The following is a 25298-nucleotide window of genomic DNA, read 5'->3' on the forward strand; positions in this document are numbered from 1 at the left end:
ATATGTATTTGGATACGAACACACTGCCCTTTCAAAATATGAGGCTGGTAATGCTGTGTCCTTTGAATTATTTTGCCAACCAGATCAACAGAGCGTAATCTCCCCCTGGACCATCTTCAGGCCAACAGCGATTCATCTAAATATTGATGTTCAGGAAACCGTTAAGAAAAACCCCTAAAAAGCTCGGCTTAGCAGTGAGCTATCCAGAAATAGAGCTAATGAAAATCTGTGGAGTGTGACAGAGACAATTGTGATTAGTGTTTTGGCCGTTTTTGGAGAGTAATCACAACAAACAGATAAAGCGGATGTCAGGCAGTCAGATCAGGTTGAAAAGGGTTCTCACTTCTACATAAACTTACTGAAATATGCACAATTTTAGTGATTTCAATTGCTAAAATCTTCTTTGAGCCCTTTTTCAAACACAAACTAGTTACACTCATATATTATACAGCTTCTTAAGTCAGTTTTGACCTTACATACAGTTACTTTTGCATGCTTATGAAAAGTTGACCTGCTTGCTGCTGGAAGAAGAAAGTAGAGGAGGAGGAGGAGGAGGTGCAAACAGGAGGAGAAAAAACAGCCCGAAGAGTTTCAGCTCAGCTCATAAAGTTCATCATCAGGTTGGAAAATAAGAATCGAGCCACAAGCAACAATTCCTGCTGATACCGTTAAATCCGTTTCTAAATGTTGGACCTAATTAAAGCTGCTGGGGGAGAAAATCTTCAGTGTAATTAACAGAAACAGATCTGACCTGCTGACATCAGACACACTCATGATGAAACAATTATGTTATGAAGATTCTCAGCAGAGGACGGCGCTGTGACTTCAGTCGTTAAGAGATAATGAGCCACTGTGATTGTTAACTTTAACATGATCTGTGAGATCAAACAGAGCACATGAACCAGGAATTTCCCTCAACTGTGAGAGACAGACGAACCAATGACGCTCGTTAGGTTCTGACAAAGATGCAGACAATACAGCCTGGATGGGAAATTATCAGGTTTATGAAAACTCTCGCATTTATTAGAGTTATCCAATCATAGAAATATTCATTCATTCATTCAAGATCTTCCCACAACAATTACTTTGTCTTGAGATATTTCATGGGTGCCCTGGAGTGTGTCTGCTGCCAGTGTTGGGTAAGTTACTTTAAAATAGTAACTTAGTTACATTACTAGTTACTTCTATCAAAAGTAACTCAGTTACTTCAAGTTACTCATTACTTTCAAAGTAACTAGTTACTAGGCAAAGTAACTTTGGTTTTACTCAGACTTCTCTTGTTAATGTGTTGCTTCCATAACTTTGCCAGTCTTCTAGCTTGCTTACTTGCCACAAGTGCACTGTGCCACCTACCAATAGAAAGGAAAAGATAATTTGCATATTTCCACAAGAGAAATCCCACGCCTGGACCGTCGTTGACCGCCGCCATGATTCTAGCCTACGTCACAGCGTCATGTGCGCTTTTTACATCCAACACAAAAACTGCAGTCGTGGTGCTTTGATTGTACTCAGAACTCAGAAATTCTGCCTTCTGAATAGGAAGATGTGGGTAACACCAGACTGCAGATGAGCTGCATACAGGGCTGGACTGGGACAGAAAATTGGCCCGGGCATTTTGACTAGAGACCGGCCCACCATTATAGGAAAAATCATAAAGCCTTTGAATGAAAACAAACACTGTTGTGACAGTGATGTGCACTGTTCTGATGGTATATATGCATCAATCTATCAATCGTTTGTTGTAAGACTCAGATAATTATTTATTAAAAGCTAGATATTTTAAATGAGAATAAGTAAGAAAAGTATTTCTTTGTGCCCCCCTCTCCCTGTTAATGTCCTACCTGCCCCCCTGGCAACACTTTGCTAGAGCCGCCCCTGCACAGTTACCAGCTGTCAGCTACACAGAAAAGGATCCTGGTGTTATTTGTCTCTCAGAAACAGTTCATAACTTCCCTTCAACTCATTCATGTCACCTAAAAGGTAAACCTGTTTCTCCATCACAGCTCTGATGATTCAGTAAGGACATCTCCTGGTTTCATCTTCATGTTTCCCTCTCACCACATATACAAACCAACATCATGACCAGCAGCTTTACAGCTGTGGCTCCAGCAAACATCAGCTGATACTAGAAAATAATATTAAATAAATTCTAACATCAGCTGATCAAGCTTAAACGTGCTGCTGTTGTTTAGCGCGACATCCACTGGTTTCCTCTTTCTGGCACAAAGTGGGCGATAAACAAACTAGAGAGAAAAGCCGATCAGCTGATCATTGATCAGTTTCATGATTGAAGTAGAAACAGGAGAGAGAGGGGAGACAATGAGAGAAGAAGAGGCAGCTGCAGCGTAAAGACGCAGAATAACTCCAGCTTTGTGTCTTTTTCATTCTAGCTGAAGTCACAAACTGTGTTCCTTTTCACCTCAATACGAAACGAAAATATTACAAAACGAGACTGCAGGTCATAACTTCTTACCTGAAGTTCAGTTCACCTGACACTCGGACCGGCGGCCGCTTCGGGTCTTTCCTCCTCCTGCCTCCCCTTTCCCTCATCCACCTGCTGGCCTCCACCACTTGCTAATGTTACTGAATCTGTAGAAGCTCAGCGATAGCCACCACACGAAGTAACGAATAACGAGCCTATCTAAATCCCAGTAACGACTAACGCGTTCCTGATTTTGGCATAATAACTACTTACCGTGCTCGTTACCACAATAATAACGTAGTTACTGTAACGCGTTACTTAATGACGCATTAGTCCCAACAATGTCTGCTGCACATGACACACTGTAAAGAATAATATAGCCTGCTGGCTTTGCTAGCTGGTGGTACTACTGCAGCTAATGCTAAACTGAGTTCATATGAAGACTTGGGTGGAGATTATGTAAGACCAACTCAGTTGCTGGTCTCCTGCCCTGCCTTGTTGCTACTAGTGTACTGTCCGTCTTTCAAAGGGGTCCTGTCGCCTTGGTCGCTTCTCGATTCCCAAGCCTCCTAAGGCAGCGGTCCCCAACCTCTTTTGCACCATGGACCGGTTTAATGTCAGACAATATTTTCACGGACCGGCCTTTAAGGTGTTGCAGATAAGTATAACAAAATAAAATGACACGTAAATATAATAATAAATGCAAAATCACTGTTTAATTGTCTAACTTTATTAGCAGCATCCTCCTGAAATGCGCGAACAACATTGAGAGTAACATCCTCCTCTCTGCTCCTTAATGCTCTCTGGTTGCTATGGTAACGTGTAAACATTTCTTTCAAAATAAGACACAAAACTACAACACCGGAAAAGAGTTAACGATAAAACCCCTGAAAACCATAAACTTCACACCCAAGCCTCAACTCTCGAGGCCCGGTACCAAACGACTCACGGACCAGTACCAGTCCGTGGCCCGGGGGTTGGGGACCGCTGCCCTAAGGTGTCACCAGCCACCAGGCAGGGTTCCAACTAGTGGCAGCTGCCAGTCTGTTTTGGGGACTGGAGCCTAAACCATCTACAATAAGGCGAAAGGCGGGGTACACCCTGGGCAGGTCGCCAGCCTGGCACAGGTCTAACACAGAGAGACAATAATTTATGCTAACATTCACACTTACGAAGATTTTATAATTGTACAGTGGGAGGAAGCCAGAGTACCTGGAGTGAACCGAAGCAGGCACAGGGGAAAACACAGAAAGTTCCCAGACAAATGGTGGATATGAACCCAGCTAACCAACGAAGCTAGCCACTGCTCCACTGTGCTGTATACAGCACCTGGTATTCCCAGATGGTCTCCATTCAAGTAATAACCAGGCGAGATCAGGCGTGGAGATGGTATGGTCATAAGCTCCAATTCAATTTCATTTAATTATCTGTTATTTATATAGCACTAAATCATAACAACTGTCACCTCAAGGTGATTATTTCTTGTTGAGCCTGACACTGTTAACAGTTTTGCTTCCAATTAGGAATGTGTGCAACTGTTTGACGAGATACGTAGATGCAGATATGTGTGTTTTGTCTTCCTCTCTTCACCCCAAACGGTCATGGCAGATGTCTGCTGGTCCCTGAGCCTCATTCTGCCAGGGGGTTCTTTCTGTTAAAAGGGCATTTTTCCTTCCCACTGTCGCCAAGTGCTTGCTAATAGGGGGTTGTTTGATTGTTGGGGTTTTCTCTATATTATTGTAGGGTCTTTACCTTAAAAATTAAAGTGCTTTGAGGCAACTGTTGTTGGGATTTGGTGCAATATAAAAATTAATTGGAATTCAACTGAATTAAAAATACACACAACATAGTTTTTGGCTAATACTTAACTTATATGTGATTGTTTTCTGTTTTGTCGAATAGTCAGCTGGTAAATTAGTTCTAAGAAACATCTCTCCTTCCAGTACGTGACATTCACTGCTCCAGTTTAGTTCCCTTTCTTTTCAGGCACTTTAAAAAAATCTTTTGGAAGTAATTTTATGTCTGTTTTTGACTTATTTGAGTAATTTTGGCCATCTAGCCACCCATTCTCTTCTGTTTATCCTTGTCGGGGGAGCGGGGGGCTACAGCCTATCACAGCTATCATCACCAAGTGGTGAAATCAAACACAGGACCTTCTGGCTTTGAGGCAACAGCTAATCACCACACCACCGTGCTACCCTAGTAATAAGCAATTACACGAGATTGAGATTACACATGCATCAGATAAAAAAAAAACCCCAAAAAACATTTTAAAAACCATGCTGTTATTTCATTAGGTTTTTCAGTTTTTTGCAGCTAATAATTTAAGAAAATTTTCAACACAATTATGAATGATGTCTCTCAATCCCACCTGGAGCACCTTCACCTCCCAGTCTGTAAACAGTTTGGTCATTCTAAGTATCAGAAAGGAGGAATATCAACGCTGAGTGTGGGTGCAGTTTCACACTCAGACCCGCCCCTTTCTTATTGTGCCCATTTTCAAAACACATTGATGGCGATGGCGAAAACATGCATCTTAAGGCTTCAAAAAAGGATTTCACAAACCAATATGTAATGTGATGATAGCTATGTTCGTCTTTAGTTAGGTGAACACCAATGATCAGATGGTACTGTAATGTCCGAGTAAGCGCTTCACTTTAAATGGAAGAACTTCCTTTCAAACATTTGGCAGAATGAGTCCACTTTCTTACTGTTAAATGGTTTGTGGATTGTGCATTATGAATGTAAGCTTGGTGATTTTAGCCTGTTTGAAATAAACTTTGAGCTGCTTCACGTTAAACATGAACATCCGCAGTAGTGGATCAGACATCTTACCCAGCACTGCATACAACAAGCACAATCCGTGTGGTCCTTCTGTGGAAAGAAACGAATATTGGAATGTTACACAGACGGGAAGAAATAAAAAATAAATACAACAATTTAATCACACGATATATCAGGGAAAAAAGCTGCACAATACAACTTTTTGATCTAAACGTCTGCGGACTCCCACAAACATCAGCAGAAAAAGAAAACACACTGACGGAAGAAATGATTACTTAGACCACCAATGCTCTGTGTGTGTGTGTGTGTTTGTGTGTGTGTGTGTGTGTGTGTGTGTGTGTGCAAGGCTTGGAGCAGCAGAAGAAGAGGGGAAACTCATGACTCAGCACGTTTTTTTACCATTTATGATTAACGGTTAATTTGGGAGAGTGGCTCCCTGTGGGTGTGTATGTGCTTGTGCAACTATCTTTCTGAGGACCAATGGGAGTTTACGACATTGTGGGGACATATGTGGTTACAGGAGACGTCTGTAAACGAGAGGACATTTTTAAAAAGGGGAACATTTGTTTAAAAAAAGAAAAAGTAAGGACAGTTTTCAAAGTTAACAGACTTGAACGTGAGTTGTTTTGTGTGTGTGTTTAAGATGTGGTTAGGAAAAAGTTGACATGCATGGATATTGTCAGACAACAGTTTTTAATGTAAAGACACTTTTATTTTGGAATACCAGGGGACCCAAGAATGCATTATGTCAACAAGGGTTCTCACAAAGACATATGCACCAACGTGTGTGTGTGTGTGTGTGTGTGTGTGTGAGACACCTGTAGATGCTGACTGAGCAGCTGCTTAACTGGCAGCACAATCTGACTCAGGGATTTACAAACACACACACACTGAGCTTTAATCAAATCAAAGCTTTATTGAAGCTCATTTGTTTCTCCACTGCAGCTTGTCATGATAACAAGCCTGAAGTCCTGACAGAGGCTGACATTTGGCCCCGCCTACCTGGTATGAAAACACTGGAGCGATCAGTCTCACAGTCACTGGCAGAGGCAAGTGATTGATGTAAGTTTGCAGTTTACAAAAAGACTTAATTGTAAAAATCAGGGTCAAAGGAGGGGCTATGTGCTTACCTGCTGCTCTCTGGCAGGTAGCTCCATGCCCTCCTGGGTTTTAAATGCACCTTAGAACACACATGCATCAACACTACAATGAGCGGGTGGAGGGAGGTTTGGAGTCTTCACACCCCCCCGTTCTCTGTTGCCTGGTGGGGCAGAGGCGCTGGGAGGAGGAGTTGGCTGTCCAATTGGGGTCTGGAATGTGGGGCCTCCCTGCTGCTGCGGAGTCGGGGCAGTCTGCTTCACTCCACCCCAGGGAAGAGGGTAACACTACCTGGGTCTGGGTGCAGTTTCCCCCTCCAGGAGCAAGGGTACCTAGACCTGGGGCTTAGAGTACACTTGGGGAGTGTGATCGTGTGTACAGCGTCTCTTTATGTCTGTCTCCACGTTGGTTGAGTGTTGAATAATTGCATATGAGAGCATGAGGGTGGGAATGGATGTTTGTATCTGTGTGTGCCTGTATGTCTGTGTCTATATGTCAGGTCGGGTATCAGACGCCACCTCTCTGGGGACATCTCAGGCCCTCCAAGGTATGGAGGCCTATCTCCCCCTACCACCACTTCCCTTGCCAGTGGCGAACTCCCTCAGACATCGGTGCGTTGGTGGTTCTTTGTGTCCGGGGATGGGCGTCCAGGTACACACCGGCTCACTCCTTGGTGACTGCTTATCGGGGCCTGGAGCCTGGGGCTTGCTCGGGCCCCTTCGGAGGTGGGGTGCCCTCGGCCTCTCGGCCTGGGGCTCGGTCACTCTGGCACAGCTGGCTGCCGGCGGAGCTCACGGGCACTGCAACCCCCCTGGCTTCTGCTCCGCGGCTGCTGAGTGAGCCCTCATCTGGGACTCTCCTCAGCTCTTCCTGGGATAGTGGAGCGGCTGCCCCTCTGTTGGTCTTCCTTGGTCTCTTGTGTTCTGGGGGCCTCTGGATGTCTGGAGTCTTGATCTCCTCCATACCTGCTTCATGCCCAGGAGGACGGGGCTGTGGCCCCCCCACACCCTCTAGCAGATCATTACATGAATACAAGCGCGTCCATGCTCACAGGTGTACACACGGGTGATCACACCCACAAACTACACCCTTTTTGGCTCCTACCTCAAAGCACATGTCGATCCTACATGATGCACAATAATATTCAGTATTTAGTATTTACTGTTATATTCCCATAGATCATCGCTGTCACGTTTCGGCCGTGTGGCAGGCAGGATGAGGACCCAAATTGCAAACTCACAGACACGGGGGATAAACTCAAAATGCAGCTTTATTGCTGACAGGTGATAAACAATAACGATGATACAAAAGCAATGCAAAACTACACTAAACTGGGAAAAGCTAAAGTAACATATACCGGAAGACACGGGGAGAACCACACACGGCATGAGGGAGAACGCGACGCCGAACAGAGGGAGACTCAGACAGAAATACACAGAGGGTAAACGAGGAAAGTGGGCACACACGGGGAACACAGGTGACACTGATAATCATAACGAGACAGGGCGGGGTGAACTGAACATGACATGTACAGGCACAGAGGTTCAGACAGGAGGAGAGAGAGCACGGGGAAAACAGACATAACGGGCTGGGGAAACATGAAACAACCACAAAGGGAGACGAGGGCTCATAAATACATAGAGGGGCACACAGGGGGTAAAAGCCATGAAGGGAAAACACTTAGGGAACAACACAACAGGGCAACTCAGAAAACATGGCCTAAATAAGGAACGAAATACAAAAATACAAGGAACTAAGAATACTGGGCCCACATGGCCCAGGACCATGACATCACCCCCCCCTAAAGGGCTGGCTCCCGACAGCCCAAACCCGAAAAACAAAACAAAAACGGAAAACAACCCACCCAGGGCGGGAGGCGGGGGACCAGGACGGAGGGACCAGAACGGGAAACAAAACAAACAACAGAAAACACAGGAACACATGACCATAGTCCAAATAAAGTTCAGGGGGCCGACCCAGAGCCCACAGGCACAAGAGTTCACGGGTCACACGGTCGGGGGGCCGACCAGGCGGGTGGCACAGGTGACAGAGCTGGTCCGGAGGCCGGCCGTGCGGAAGGCAGCGGCGGCGGCGAAGGAGACGACGGAGCAGTTCAGGAGGCCGGCCGCGCGGAAGGCAGCGGCGGCGGCGAGGGAGACGACGGAGCAGTTCAGGAGGCCGGCCGCGCGGAAGGCAGCGGCGGCTCTCCAGTGTCAGGCGTGCTGGCCATGGCCCGGTGGGCACAGGACCAGACGAAGCACAGGCTGAGGCTGGACCAGACGAAGCACAGGCTGAGGCTGGACCAGACGAAGCACAGGCTGAAGACTCAGAGGCTGGACCAGACGAAGCACAGGCTGAAGACTCAGAGGCTGGGCCAGACGAAGCACAGGCTGAAGACTCTGAGGCTGGGCCAGACGAAGCACAGGCTGAAGACTCTGAGGCTGGGCCAGACGAAGCACAGGCTGAAGACTCTGAGGCTGGGCCAGACGAAGCACAGGCTGAAGACTCTGAGGCTGGGCCAGACGAGGACGAAGGCTCTGAGGCTGAGGCTGCAGAGGACGAAGGCTCTGAGGCTGAGGCTGCAGCAGACGAAGCACAGGCCGGAGCTGCAGCAGACGAAGCACAGGCCGGAGCTGCAGCAGACGAAACACAGGCCGGAGCTGCAGCAGACGAAGCACAGGCTGGAGCTGGACCGGGAGGAGCAGAAGCCAAAGCTGGACCAGGCGAGGCAGAGGTGGCCGCAGGTGGCGGCTGGACAGGCTCCTCGGGCCCTCCAGCGGTGACAGGAGGCTGAACGGGCCCCTCGGACCCTCCAGCTGACGAGGCATGAGGCTGGACGGGCTCCTCGGACCCTCCAGCGGAGACAGGAGGCTGAACGGGCCCCTCGGACCCTCCAGCTAACGAGGCATGAGGCTGGACGGGCTCCTCGGACCCTCCAGCGGAGACAGGAGGCTGGACGGGCCCCTCGGACCCTCCAGCTGATGAGGCATGAGGCTGGACGGGCTCCTCGGGCCCTCCGGCGGAGACAGGAGGCTGAACGGGCCCCTCGGACCCTCCAGCGGAGACGGGCGGCTGAACGGGCCCCTCGGACCCTCCAGCGGAGACGGGCGGCTGAACGGGCCCCTCGGACCCTCCAGCTGACGTGGCAACAGGCCGGACGGGCTCCTGGGGCCCTCCAGCTGACGTGGCAATAGGCCGGCTGCGTTCACATGACATCTTATAGGTATCAGTCCAGAAACAAACAGGTGTGAGATGTCTTGAGGCAGAGACCAGCCCAGTCACTGCAAGACTCATGTTAGTTGACATAATAGGTTCAGAAACAGAAAGCCCTGTGTCTACATTCCGCCCTTCAGACTCAATCAATGACATAACGTTATGGCACAGGTAAGCAGGGTCAGCCACAGGGAAAACAAGGATTACTATATTACCCACAAAAACATGACTTAAACCTCCAGGGGGAAGTCCCTGGGTGAACATGAGATATTCAGATATGGATCTGGGTGATGAGAATTGACCAGTCTGATAGCGGTAAGTGGTACATTGACTTGGGACCACGCTAGAGGTGGACTGTAACTCAAGGGTGTTATGTAGAGTGTATGGTGAAATGGGTACGGATAATGCTGTGCTAGCAACCATAGCCGAGACGGGTGACATTTCCGGCTGTGTGCTGGTGTTAACATTAACCTTGGGACTCAAAACCCTGTCCGATAATGTGCTCACAGAAACCTCGGAGAACTGTGTCAAAGTAACTCCGTGAGGGGACGCTACATGGTCATTAATAGTGGAATTGTATCCCCTGGTCTCAGACTCAATCCTCTGAGTAGAGGCGGCAGGGATGGAGGTAAACAGTCCAAAAACACCCTGCTCACGACTGTGGGGAAAACAGAATTTAGGTGGGGACATTTCACAGTTCGTGTTACCCTGATTAGAATCCCTGTTGTCACCTTTAAGTCCCAACATGAGGTCATGACCAGCATTCTTATTTTTAAGTTCATTGGACACAGGAGCAGCAGGCAAAACATGATCACACCTCGTCTCACCCTCCGTTCTTATATGCTCTGCGACATGACCCTCCTCTAAAAAGTCCTCACTCGCTGTGAAAGCACAAGTGTCTACTTTATGACTCGGCCTCTGTGTGGAAAGGTTTTAGGAATATTACAAACTACAAGCCTAAAACCCCCCCCTCCACTGATGACTTGCTCTTAGCCAACACCCTTAACGACTTCTACTGTCGTTTTGACGAGCCATCAGGCAGCCTTCACACCTCCAACGGCCCCAACAATAGAGGCACTTTGGACACTCATTCCCCCACCTCTCCCCCCTCCATAGAGCCATCACCACCTTCAAACTGTTCACCCGCAACACCCGCCCCCTCACCCCACACAAAAGAGGATTTCACACCACCTCCTCCGACCACAACTCTTCATATTCATGAAGCAGATGTGAGGAAGCAGTTTAGGAGTCTGAATGCTCGGAAAGCTCCCGGCCCAGACGGTGTGTCTCCTGCCACCCTCAGACACTGTGCAAACGAGCTGGCCCCAGTGTTTTCTGGCATTTTCAACTCCTCACTGCAGGCATGTCATGTGCCTGCCTGCTTCAAGTCCTCTACCATAATCCCTGTCCCCAAGAAACCTAGGATCACTGGACTAAATGACTACAGACCCGTGGCTCTGACATCTGTGGTCATGAAGTCATTTGAGCGCCTAGTTCTCTCCCATCTCAAGACCCTCACGGCCCCCCTCCTGGACCCCCTGCAGTTTGCATATAGAGCCAACAGGTCTGTAGACAACGCCATCAACATGGCCCTACACTTCATCCTGCAGCATCTGGACTCCCCAGGAACCTACGCCAGGATCCTGTTTGTGGACTTCAGCTCTGCCTTCAACACCATCCTTCCAGACCATCTCCGAGGCAAGCTTTCCCAGATGAATGTGCCTGATCCCATCTGCCGGTGGATCACTGACTTCCTGACGGACAGGAAGCAGCACGTGAGGCTGGGAAAGAATGTCTCGGACTCCCGGACCATCAGCACCGGCTCCCCTCAGGGCTGTGTTCTTTCTCCTCTGCTCTTCTCCCTGTACACCAACTGCTGCACCTCCACCCACCAGTCTGTCAAGCTAATCAAGTTCGCAGATGACACCACCGTTATTGGGCTCATCTCGGACAGGGACGAGTCTGCCTACAGGAGGGAGGTTGAACGTCTGGTGTCCTGGTGCAGCCACAACAACCTGGTGCTGAATGCCCAGAAGACAGTGGAGATTATTGTGGACTTCAGGAAGCACACAGCCCCACTCCCCCCCATCATCCTGACTGACACCCCCATCACCTCTGTGGACTCATTCCGCTTCCTGGGTACCACCATCACCCAGGACCTGAAGTGGGAGCCCACCATCACCTCCGTCATCAAGAAAGCCCAGCAGAGGATGTACTTCCTGAGGCAGCTGAAGAAATTCAACCTGCCAACACGGACGATGATGCAGTTCTACACCGCAATCATCGAGTCCATCCTCACCTCCTCCATCACCGTGTGGTACGCTGGAGCCACTATCGGGGACAAACAGAGACTGCAGCGTGTTGTGCGCTCTGCTGAGAAGGTGATTGGCTGCAGACTCCCATCTCTGCAGGACCTGTACACCTCCAGGACACTGCGGCGTGCAGCCCGGATCTCAGCTGACCCTTCTCACCCTGGACACAGTCTGTTTGACCTGCTCCCCTCAGGCAGGAGGCTCCGGTCCATTCGCACCAGAACCTCTCGCCACAAGAACAGTTTCTTCCCCTCTGCTGTTGGACACATGAACAATAACCACATGATTGTCCCCGCCACTAACACATGACCCTACGCTGTGTCACTGCATCATTTCATGTCTGGCACTGATCACCACCTGCACTCATGTATATATCTTTCTACGTAGCACTCATAATTCTTATTCTCATGTATATATCTCATGTATATCTCATGCACATATCTTTCTTTCTACATAGCACTTTAATTCTTATTGTCTGCACTGAAGCACCGCAGCAATTTCCTAATGTTGTAAACCTCAACATCTGGCAATAAACCCATTCTGATTCTGATTCTGATTCCGATTTAAGCACCTCGTAGGTGAGCAGAGCAGACTCAGGAAGGGAGGCGTTAGCCACAGGCAACTCAGCTTTAGATGGAACCCCAGGCGAAGCAACGGACAACGGAGGAAATTCCTCCCCCCCTCTTGTCACACAATTAGCTTTCAGGTCTGTGGAGGTCTCCCTCCCTCTAAGTATTACACCAGGGGTCCCTGCCAAATCACTAGGTCTGTCTACGGGTGTCTTCGGGGCAAAATCTCTGGGCGGCGGCCCGGTTGGCACTGTATTACTCAGCTCACAGTTAGCACTGGCTGTCTCTGAAATAATGTCATTGTTTTCGCTGCAAGAAAAACACGGAACAGGGGATTCCCCGGTCGGCTCAGAGGCTGGACCGTCAAACTCCTGTTCCGGTGGCGGTGACGAGAACACAGGCTGAGGTTCTCCAGTGCTGGGATTTACAGTCTGTGTGGGTCTTACTCCCTGTTCATGGAAGCCAGACGAACTGACCACATCAGTCACAGTACTGGAGTCCGCCGCCTCCACACTATGTGTCTCCTTTAATGGTGACCCTTGAATCTGTAAACTTGAATCTAGTTCCTCTTCTACGGCTTCAACGAAGGCTGGTGATGGGAGAGTGCGTTCACTCACCTCCGGTTGTCGCGCAGCGCGACGGGGACGCGAACGCCGTTTCTGCTTGACTGCAGCTCCCGATGAACCAGACAACGGCGCTTCATGCGCGCCGGGCGGCGTCGCAGAGGCTGGTGAACTGGGTGCTGATGGAGCGGTAGATGAGAGTTCCTGGAAGCTCAGGGGACCCCCGAGAGCCAGGCGGGTTCCCCGGAAGATCTCCTCATAGTCAGGAGCTAGCCACGGCTTCCACCGGAGCTCTTCATCCAGTTGATCGCATGCTGCACGCTGCCGCTCCTCCAGGTCGAAATCCATGACCTCCCCCGCATCCTCGTGTGGCTCGTTGGAGGGCGAAACATGCCGTAGCGCTGGGCGACGGCGACGCGAACGCCGCTTCCTCTTTGAGGTGGTCGTGGATGAAACTTTGATTTCTGTGGCGACCGGCTCCTCGTCTTCTGACCACATCCGTGCCAGATAGGAAGCGGAAGACGGGTAGGTCGGTCGAGGCGGTGAGGGTGAACGACTGAGCTGCGACAGCGAAGTGGAAACCGGCGAGTAGAGGGACGGCGCCAGCGTAGAGGAGTGTGGTGCCGTGGCGAACTTCAGCGTGCCGACTTGTATGCTTACAGCAGGCGGAGGGGAGGCTGCGCGGCCACGGGGCTGTGGTGACGCAGTCCGCACACCGGACCGCTGATGCTGCCGAGGGCAGGCTGGGAGGATGGTGCGGAGGAAGTCCGAGATCAGAGGGGGTAGCGCCTCCCATAACCAGGGAAAAACCGTGACGCTTGTCCCCAACGAGTAAAGTAACTCCTCCCTCTCCTCCTCACTAGAGCTTCGGCTCCACTGGTAGCATAACGACTCCACCGCTTGGATTACGTCTCTGCCAGGAGTCGCTGGGTCCGACATGGTCAGGTCGTACTGGAGGTCCGCGGGGGGGTTGTGAACTGCTGGGTCCATATCGTGGTCGCATTCTTCTGTCACGTTTCGGCCGTGTGGCAGGCAGGATGAGGACCCAAATTGCAAACTCACAGACACGGGGGATAAACTCAAAATGCAGCTTTATTGCTGACAGGTGATAAACAATAACGATGATACAAAAGCAATGCAAAACTACACTAAACTGGGAAAAGCTAAAGTAACATATACCGGAAGACACGGGGAGAACCACACACGGCATGAGGGAGAACGCGACGCCGAACAGAGGGAGACTCAGACAGAAATACACAGAGGGTAAACGAGGAAAGTGGGCACACACGGGGAACACAGGTGACACTGATAATCATAACGAGACAGGGCGGGGTGAACTGAACATGACATGTACAGGCACAGAGGTTCAGACAGGAGGAGAGAGAGCACGGGGAAAACACAGACATAACGGGCTGGGGAAACATGAAACAACCACAAAGGGAGACGAGGGCTCATAAATACATAGAGGGCACACAGGGGGTAAAAGCCATGAAGGGAAAACACTTAGGGAACAACACAACAGGGCAACTCAGAAAACATGGCCTAAATAAGGAACGAAATACAAAAATACAAGGAACTAAGAATACTGGGCCCACATGGCCCAGGACCATGACAATCGCGATCTATGGGAAGCAGGTTTACAAAGTTAAATTTAATCCTCTCAGGCTCAAATTAAAGTTTTTGTTGCTAATGCACAACCAAGTCCTGCAGTGGTACTTCTGAGTAAAAAAAAAACCTCATAAAATATGTATGTGGGGTAATCAGGTTGTTAGTTTTTAACTGTTGCAAATCGGCAACGCCTGCCTTGAGAGGGTTAAGAGATTTAAGACTTTTTTGACCCCATATACTGTCATGGCCTAAGATTTTGGCAGTGGCACAATTGTATGGCCTTCTGCTTGTCCACCCACTACAAAAAAACCCTTAAAAAAAGCAACTAAAACAAATATTAGAAATAATAATAATAATCTTGTTACTGAGTGTAGATTTATGGGGACAAAAGTAGTGAGTTTTATTTATCTGTCAACAAGTACAGAGTATTTCTTTTAAAGCAAGTATTTCCTGTTTTCATATAAAAAAAATCTGTCCACATGACAGTGGAAAAGCAAATGAGATTATCAGGGATTAACAGATGGGATTATGACCCTAACCCTCACCGTGTACAACGTCTATAAAGGTCAAAACACAGAAAAAGTTACGTTTCCAAAATTAGAAGTGCATGTATCAGCAGGACCTAAAATGAACTCCAAGAATAAATAAAATAAATATGAATAAAGTGTTGAACTGGAATCACTGCATGCACAGTTTGTCCAGACTTGAAATAATCAGGATACATTTCTGAAAATTAAAACCCGGTATGGGATGAAATGTCTTTCATTCATGAAAATAATCCATATCTATGCAAAGTTTATAGAGTAATTTCAAATACATTAAGTCTGGAACTTAACACTGCACTTACAGAACTTTATCTCTCTCTGTCTATATCTATATATAACATTAAATATATATTCTCAGTCTTATGTTTCCTTTGCATGTACACAGGGGATGCAGTCATGCATAATGCAAAAGGTTAAAAGCTATTTCATCATTGCAGAATTGAATCCATCTTTCACTTAGTGTCATTTGGTCATGCGAGCCATCTTCAATATTTAATCTAAAGTAAGTTCAAGATGCAGCAGCACAACATGCTTTCACCCAAATAGATGAGGAAAGAAATTGTGTAGGACATTAGTGATAGTCCAGATCTGTGAATAGTTTTTCATCTTTACTTGTCAAAATAAAAGGACCGTTTACTTTTATGACTGCCTTTTTTTCTGCGTTCCTACCATTGCTTTCGGCGATCAGTTGAAGTGTGTTACTTCTCTCTACAAATCTGCAGACAGCAAAGAAGGCCACCCTCGGTCCATTTACAGAGATAGACAGCAGGCTTTTGGTCAAAAGACCATAATTGATGTTGCTTTTCTTCATAGTTTACACTGCAGTCTGTTTAAGGTTTCAGCACTAAAAGTCACTTGGTGAAAGGGATACTGTAGGGGGCAAAATTAAGGGATAAAAATAACCAGAGGCAGAGGCAAAGCTATGTAGACCACAGGGAAATCCCCTTATTGCCTCCAGCAAATCTGACCCTGGACATAATGGAGACTTTAAAGGAATATAATAGCTGGCCACGAAAACATAAGCGTTACCAATTCAGTTCCTAACAAAGTGTAAAATGTACTTGCTATCACAGCCCTCCAACCCCCAGTTGTATTTTGTTGAACAAATTCATGAAATCATAACAGAGTTGGATCTTTAAATGAGTGGTTATTTTATCCTCTTAGACTGAGTCCAAATGTACTTTTGTGTCAGTGTGAAGTAGTCAAACTCGAACGTCAAGGAAGGTGGTAGGGAAGCAGACTATGCAGACATTTTGGGTTTCCAAGGTGAGCAATTTATTTGCAGTGAACTTAATTTAATGTATAACTTAACAAAACTTTCCCCAAATCAATTCCTTTAACAAAACTCAACATAACATGGCTCTGGTGACACAGCTCACCTCTCCTCTCTCCTGCATCTGGTAGAGACTGGCTTTAAATAGGGCCATCAATTTCCCTCCAATTGCCCAGCCAGTACCACTCACTCAACTGAGGGATCTAAAACTCTACTCAGGTTATCTAAAAACACAAAACCTCTACACACTTCTAATATGCACATTTACACAACTAAATGGCAGTATTAACAAAAGGAAAAACATTCAACAAATCCCTTTAAACATTAACACAAACAAAAGGAAGCATCTCTCTGGAAAAAGAAACCCCTCCACATGGTTTGACCTGATGATGTCATGTGTGACATGATCAGGACTTTAAAATGAGGAAATGCCAAGCGGGCGTTTCCCCACACCTGACACTCATGATGACTGAAAAGACAAACAGAGTAAGTATGAACAAATGACTTAATCTGTAACATAATAAAGTATAAAGAAACATAACTTAGTATTTGTCTTAATTTGCAGAATGTTTGATTTGCCGGCAACAAAACGCTTACACAAACAAACCCGGGATAGTGAGTGAAGCAATGTTATTTGACAAATAGCAAATCATAGCAAATACATAGAAACAGAATAATGTGTACAATGTGCAAAAAAAAAAGGTAAACGCATATGGGACAAATGGAGAGAATTACAACTGCTTCTCCACTTTGTCACAGTCAGAAGTTAAACATTTTCTCATTCCTGGAGAGGGAATGGGTATTCATGAGAACGTGAGGGGCAGCAACCCTGAGAGATAAAGTCCTCGGGCCACGTTCATGAGACGAAGCATCAAAAGTTAATGGCCCTCAGTGCTTTCTCAAGGAACTTCTGTGATAACTTCAAAGTCCCTTAACAAACAGAATTCAGGGCTTTTTAAGATTTTTCAGGTACATTCTGACTCCCTGATTTGCTTGTTCACGTCACTTCTTAAATGGAGACTACTTAATGTTTAAATACCTTTGTCCTCTTATAACAAATACTTTTATATACCAAGGAAATGAGAGTTTAGACTCTGTTTTATGGTGCAGGAAAGAATCCAGTTAGGAACATCCATCCAAAGCTTACCCAAAGTTGGTTCTGGCAAAGCAGGGCATCCTTTTCTCCAGCATTGTTTTCCAGTTCCTCCTGTTGGAATCCAGATGCCACAAGTCAAATTATATCAGTCAATCAACTAAGCTTTTGTATATACTACTAAGTGTTTCTGCAACTTTAATTTCTTCTGAGGTGCTCCCTCAGAGATAAGATATATATTCTTGGCAGGGACTCCTGCATCTACCAAAGGGTTTCCTCTGAGTTGGGAAAACCTCCAAGGGGAAGTGCTCAGGAGGCATCCTGATTAGATGCCTGAACCACCTCATCTGGCTTCTTTTGACACCAAGGAGCAGCAACCGCACTCCGAATTCCCCCTGGATGTCTGAGCTCCTCAGCCTATCTGTTTGACCCAAGCCACCCTATGGAGGAAACTAATTTTGGGTACTTGAATCTGCGAGCTGTGTCGGTCACTTCCCAGAGCTCCTGGGCACAACTAAATGAAATTAAAAGCTTGCTTTCTGGCTCAGCTCTCTCTTCACTACTGCTGGGGAATATGTTTGATCAACGAGGGCTCTCGTAAAGATAAATCTCTTTTTGCTCTTCAACAAACAACAATAATCAATAACCAAGCTGTAATTTCTTCTCCTTGATTCTGTTTGTTTCTCAAAGCTGACCTTTTCAAATCTCATGAAATCACTGGACAAAGCTGTCAGCTCTCTTTCCGTCCCTCCATCTCTCTCATTCCCTCTCTCGGCCTCGGGCGGATTTTAATCAAGAGCGTTTCCTGATAATGAAAACCTGCGATAACGACTCTTTTCTTGCTGCTGCTGATAAGCACCGCAAAGCCTGGATCATTGTTCTCCATTAATTAGCCTGTACCCTTGCCAGTATTTGATGGGTTGACGCCGACACAGCGGGAGAGTGACCCTGGAGTCATCTCACAAATGAGCAGAAAATTGTCTGATGTGTGAGGAACTGGCACCGACACAAATGTGACTGTACCTTCACAGAAACTGAACGCCGTTTCTGTCACTACTTTATGGATTTGGACGTTGTTTTTGATGTTTCCACACTATATACACTCCGTCCCCCCGAGCAGAACCAGAAGAAACACCAAACTTCAGTTCAACTTTTCCATTACACTTTAGTGAAATCACACAAATATACAAACTCAGCAGAAGGCAATGGCAATGATATAAAAACTGACACAGGCTATTACATGAAGATTCATCATCATCGTCATCATTACATTTTAATTCAGCAAAAATGACAAATAAAAACAAGGCAATGGCAAATGGTCTCAAAAAATGGGCCCTGAATACATCCTGGAAAGCGCTGCATCAAGGCGACATGTATTTCTGCGTTTTTAGTTTTCAAACAGAACAAAAACTGTTTTTCCAGGCAGAGAGATGAACGGCAGCGCTGCAGAGCTGCTGGCGGCAGATCAGGAGGCTTCGATGGTGGGTTTCGTAGTTTCACACATTCTTTGTGTTGCATATGAAAAGAAGGTCAGCTGGTTATGAGAAAATGTAAAGACCTGCTGAAGAGATATGTTTATAGTATTTTGTGTGTTTTGTTACATTTGGTTTCATATCTTCTATTTTTCTGTTTTTATTCATTTATTCTGAAAATTGCATTGCAGGATTTTATCCCTGCATTTGAAATAATTCATCTCCTCACTTCAGTCAAGCTACAACGAGACTGTGTGTGGATACTTTCAATACCATTTTCTTTGTGTTTGATGGGAAAACATTTCTAAAGGAAACTGGTCTGGAATGATTGACCAGAAGGTTTGTTGAGGCTGGAAATAATATAAACAGGTGATAAATGCTGATAAGGCAACATGATAAATCCTTTTGTTTGTTCTTTTAATTTTAACAACAAAGACGACATCAAACTATCCTTCTTACTACATTTTTTAGATTTCTCGCACTACAACTTGGATTTTGCTTTAAGCCACCTCCAAGCAGAAGCCCTCACTGGGTTTCATGAGCTCTACAGTTACTGACTGGGCAGTTATTTGGGTAATTTAGAAATGGAGACATTTTTAATGCGCTTAACATCGTGACAGGATTAAACCCAAACCATGATCCTATTCTAAACCTAACCACACAGTGGACCAAAACAGGAACTTCAAGCTATAAAAAACAGCAAACTAAGTGAGAAGATATTGCAATCGCAATTTCATTGGACAAATACGTTTCCCTCAGCACACGACTGACACGGCGTTTAGTTGTACAGTAAAGTTTTAGGTGCCTCAATTAGCAGTTAATCTGAATGTTGTAAACATGTAAGAAATTAGCAGAAAAGTTCAGGATTGCTTGAAAGTTGTGACAGTTTGTGAAAATCTAAAAACATAACACATAAATACTGAAAGAAGCCTATCATTGGTTTTTGTGACAGGTTATTTCCAGCCAAAACTGAAAAAAATGAGTATAATGGTGGAGGACAAAAAGTATTAATTTGTTTGTGGCAGATGGTTAAAAGGGAATGTTTTTATTTTGTAAAAGTAAAATGTTTAAATCTTACATTTATGTGTAATTACTAATGAAATAATGTGATTTTTGGACTGTCGCGCATGGTCACCTGTTTTTTTAGGTTATATATTTATTATATATCTAAAAAAGAGCTATACATGACATCTACAGTCATGCTGACAGCCATGCCCTGTACAATAAACATCTTGCATTTTTGATTATATCTTTTTATAATTATCATGAGACAGCTGCTATTGAACTTCAAAAATTGCAGCTCTACCAAATTTTAGTCATAATAATATGTGGCATCCGGCCGTGATTCACAAACTAGATTCACCGTCAGCTTCCTAATAAATAATGACAGGGATTTATCAAAGTTTGCTTGGTGAAGCCTCATGATCCAACGCTCGCAGCACCCCAAACACCGCCTGAATGAACAATCAGATCCTGAACTAAGACACAAGATCCAGTGTGAGCGGCGCTTCTCGACTGGTGGTTCAGGGACCCAGACGAGGACTTTTGGACTGTGTGTTTAAAATCCAGGACTATATTCTGAAAGTGCTTATAGATAAAATTTATTTGAATGCTGTGGATCCTGATGGCACAGCAACCAAGAAGCCTCCGCTCAGAATATTAATAATAATTATAACTGTAGTAATAATAATCATATTATGGTACAATAAAGACATCTGACCCCCCCGTTTGAGCTCAGAGGGGAGTCCAGTGATTCGCTGTTGCTATGGTACAATGAAGCCCGCTGGGATCCGCTGTTGGCTCAACTCGTCTGTCAGTCACCCAACTGTCTGTCTGGAGTCTGCAGGGGTGGGAGGGGCCTAATGAGGTGGGGTCAGCCAGCTCCCATTGATTTCCCAGTGCAAGTTTTCTGTAGGGAAACTCTCTGACCTACTTCTGCTGCTGATTACTGAACCTCCCGCAGATTATTAATGGCAGTTATACCATTGAGTTTAATCTACCATTAGTATAAAATGGATTTTTTTCCCACAGGAATTCAATGAAAGCTTTACAATGTGACTTGCATCTTAAGATACCATTAATGATAAATTGTTGGTTAAGAGATTTCCCAGAAAGTTAAGAATTATGGTCAGATTCATCTAAATGATAAACAATACATAATATGAAAGTGGATTTGTTCTCCGTGGTCACCTGATTGTTTCCAAAGAATCTGATAAATATGTCGAACTCTTCATTGGGTATTGATTCCATTACAGATGGACAATAAACTCTTCATTAGGTTTGAAGGGGACATTTTTGTAGTTTCTAGCACTGATTTCAAATCCAATTCTTCGAAATAACACAATGGATGGAAATATAACAGAAAAATAGAAAAATCCATTTTTTAACCAATGGGGGATTAGTGTACAGTAAGAATACGATGAATGGAGCAACTAGTTTCAAATAAGAGATTCCTAAGAAAAAATACAAAATGATAAACATTAAATCAACTTGTTTATTTTCTGTCAAAAATAAGAACAACACCATTATACTAAATGTATTTTTGTCAATTGATCTTCAGTGGGAGAGCTCCATTTCCCTGCTGATGTCTTTCCCCAACCCCTTCTTTGCTTTTAAAACTCCTTAAGAACATCGTCTGGTAAGGAGTCGAACGATTCAACAACTCGTCAGACGGTTCGCCATGTGAGTGAAGTGAGTCTGATGGGCGATTCTGATCAATAAAATTGATCAGTCTCTCTGCCTCCTTCTTGGTTAATAACTCCAGGCTGAGAGGAAACAGACAGACGGATGGATTTGATGAATTGACTATGTGCACGATGGGAAATGACCGACTGAACCAGAACGATTTGTCACATTTCTCAATGTTTTTCGACACGTCCTGTTTCTGACTGCTCTTAAACTGGACATAAATGCAGGAAACAAGTAATAAGTTAAAAAATTAAAATGGCAAGAATGAATATGAAGTGTGACCAACAGTTCTGGCTGTTTCCCAGGCTGCACATGGACTGTTTTATGACCTGTTAAAGTGTGTGTGTGTGTGTGTGTATATATGTGTGTGTGTGTGCGCAATTAACGTCTGATGCTGTTGGGCTCTTCCTTCTGCTTTAACGCTGTACAAACTAATAAAACTGTCTACATCCTCCAACAATAAATATAACCCATTGTAAAAAATAAATTAAAACAAAAATAATAAATATCTCACCACTGGAGAATGTTAAAAACGCTGAGTTGTGTGTGTGTGTGTGTGTGTGTGTGGATGGATGCACGTAAAACAGGGTGTAAATCAATCTGTTTTTTGTTTTGTTGTCACAGGAATTTAACTTCGCTCTCCTTCAGTCTCTGTTGCCTCCTCCCAGGTGCACGTGTGTGTTCAGAGGATGGACATGATGTTAAAATGTACACACACACATTCTTGCTACCACAGTGGAAACCCACCCAAGCATCGTTTTATCCCAGCTGAATTTAAACTTGATTGTAAAGGTTTTCTTTTCCTATTCACTTTATTTGCTAGTATTCGTTGTATCGAAGTCTGTTGGCGGCTGACATCAGATGGAACCTCTCAGGAGTTTGTGAGATGCGTTCAGTGCTGCACCAGGAAAGAGTGTCACTACATCTGACGAGCCCGAGCTTCATGGATGAAATGCTTCCATTACCATTCGTTGGTTTGCCCAACTAAAAGCAGGATTCAGGTATCAAAGAAAAGTGGAATATTGGCCTTGGTGCAAATGGAACATCTGGAAATAAAATCATGAGCTCAGTCTCATGGCAATTCATGAATGCATGATGTAAAATAAATCTGTTATTTTCGTTGCCACAATTTAAGGCTACCAATAGGAATTTTTAGTCATAGCAACTCAGCTTAATATCTGCAATTAGCATGAGGATTGTTTTTTCTGGACAAACAACAAAGAAATACAAATTGGCGAACTACTCAACCACAAGAAAACTCCTTCTAGAAGCAAGTTGTGACAGCCATCTTGGAAACTCCTATAGGCAATTATGTTGAAGCCCCTAAATTAAACGTGGAGACAGTCCCACCATTAATTCCTATGACAGCATAAAAACTACATGCAGGGAACCACAACTTAAATCTGTAAAAACTGCTTTAAGTAGATCCAGCCTTTCTGCTACAGTAAGTAGTTATCATAGTTATCATAGTGTGGCTGTTGATAGGCTCATTGATCCGAAAGTGCCAATCAACAGCTGATCTTTTCAGGACTTTTTGCAGGAGATTTCTTGTAATGTCTCTGCCACAAACCAGTCCTTGCCCAGACGAAAATGCAACATGTAATTAGCGTGCTACAAACTGCCAGCTCTTGACATGCTAGCTAGCCAATCGCTCATTTGTTTATCCACGTGTAAGTATGATCAGCAGAGGGGGGCTGAGCTGCTGAGATGATGGTCTGGTCAGTTCTGGTAATTTGAGGGTATCTCATTAAACAGCATAAAACTAAAAAGCTATAATTTTAAAGTCACATCTTGTGCTGTTTAATGTTCATGCTAACATAAAAAAGCTACATTGGCACCAATGCTAAAAACAGATTCATGTTATGCAACTATTGCCATGACACTAGGAGTGCAGGTATAACAGAAACAGTCTTTAGTATTTGCCCCTGCACACCTTTAGTCATTCCTGCCCCTAAAACTTTTACCTTCCATCCTCTGATTTCTCTCTATAATGAACTTTACGTTCGCACGAGTAACTGAAATGAGCATGGAGCGTTTTTGCCTCCTCTTCTTCTCAGAGACCTTTCCTTCCCCAGTCGGTTTGATGGATGACGTTGCCTCCATCTTTTTTCGGCCTGATCAGTATTCTCCCTCTCTCCTCCCTCTCAGTATTCCGGCAGCATCTCCCTCCATCCTTCCTCCTCACACTTTAGCATGCAAAAAGAGAATCTGACCTCCCGCTTTCATCCTCAACCTCCCGTGTTACTCTAACATTTATTTCTCCTATTTACATTTGAAGGAATTCAGGTTTTCTTTTTCACCTTTTGGCACAAAAATACCCCTTCTCTCTGCAGTTCAACAGTAATTTCTCCTCTTCCTCACTTTTCAGCATGCAGAGGGAGTTTACTCCTGCCCTACAGTTTATATGCATCGCCCAGCACCTTTTTTTTTTCCAGTATTCGCTGGTTTTCTTCTCTCCTCCACCTCATCGCATCAACAGAAAGGTGAAGCCTGATCAAACACGATGCGCTGAATTATATCCGATTTATCTGTTCTTGATGACTTTGAGTTTAAAGGGCGAGCTGAGATTTTCATTATTTTTTTTACAAAAAGACTGGAGATCTGATTTGAGATTTCAAATGCATCAAAGATACAGATCAGGTGATTTAAACGGTGCAACTACAAAGAAAAAGATTTTTAATTGAGCTGCAGATACGATCAGTGATTTAATGGCTGAGTTTCCACTGCAGCAGCAGCAGGAAAACACACACACACACACACACACACACACATACAGGTTGGTGAACAGTGGTATTGGTATGGTAGTGGCTTCCCTCCCTGTTCTACAATTAATCATCTTAAAGGCAGTCTTTTATCAGGACCCTTTCCTCCTTTTCCTCAATCCTCCCTCCCTCACTCAGGTCCTTTTGGCCCCAAAGATTCAAACGACAGTGAAACATCAGCAAGAAAGAAAAAACAAAAGGTGCTTGGTTGCTCTATGGCATCGCAGAGAGCCAAAAGACAGATGCTTCATGGTGGAAGAACATTTTCACGCAAAAAAACTGGCTTTAAGTTTTGACAACCCCGTTGAGTTTTTTTTCACAGCTTGGTAAAACCATTGATGTTTCAGGCTTTCTGTGGTTTGCATATAGGACTAACCTGCAGGTTACTAACCTGGACACCATCTTACGCTAAAGATATGCTTTCTGGGTTATTTCTCATTCTCAATTTAAATCTACAAACACCATGTGTGTGTACAACTTTTTTTTACCTATTAGTTTTCCTCTTGTGTATAAAAATGGTCTACACTTTACGGTCTACATTCAGTCAAACCTCTCATCAAACATTTTTTTTATACATTAACATTAATGACATTTTCTGGCAATCAGCTGTAAGTTGGCAGAAATATGCAAGAACTTTTCTGGTTTTTGAACTATATTTAAACACACCAAAAAAGTTGAGGACCTAAAATCTTGTTCCTGTTAGAAGCTTAAACGTGAAAGGCCCTGAAGCAGTTTGCATCTTATTTAAAAGGGGAAAGCAAAAAAATACATACCAGTCTTCCACTGGCACACATTTACACAACATTAGTTTTGACTGACCAGTTCTGGTGCAAGTTGTTTGCTGGATGTCATATAGTTCGACAGAACTAGAAGATTAAAATCTGCCTCAAATCATT

The 25298-nt window shown here is 45.0% G+C and overlaps 1 long non-coding RNA gene across 1 annotated transcript in view; it reads right to left on the bottom strand.

The window, feature by feature from the left end:
• The window catches only part of LOC146685188 (uncharacterized), a 35495-nt gene extending 19547 nt beyond the window's left edge, over nucleotides 1-15948 (bottom strand). Inside the window, exons 1-2 of the long non-coding RNA XR_014917209.1 lie at nucleotides 15784-15948; nucleotides 5258-5296 (exon numbers count right to left, since the gene is read on the bottom strand). This is a non-coding gene — a long non-coding RNA (uncharacterized LOC146685188). The remainder of the gene's footprint in view (nucleotides 1-5257; nucleotides 5297-15783) is intronic.
• Nucleotides 15949-25298: the final 9350 nt, after the last annotated feature.

Source organism: Copadichromis virginalis, linkage group LG20 (genome assembly GCF_057382275.1).
Source record: "Copadichromis virginalis isolate Kocher_CV1m ecotype Utaka linkage group LG20, C_Virginalis_male_GT1.1, whole genome shotgun sequence".
In the NCBI taxonomy this organism is placed as follows: Eukaryota; Metazoa; Chordata; class Actinopteri; order Cichliformes; family Cichlidae; genus Copadichromis; species Copadichromis virginalis.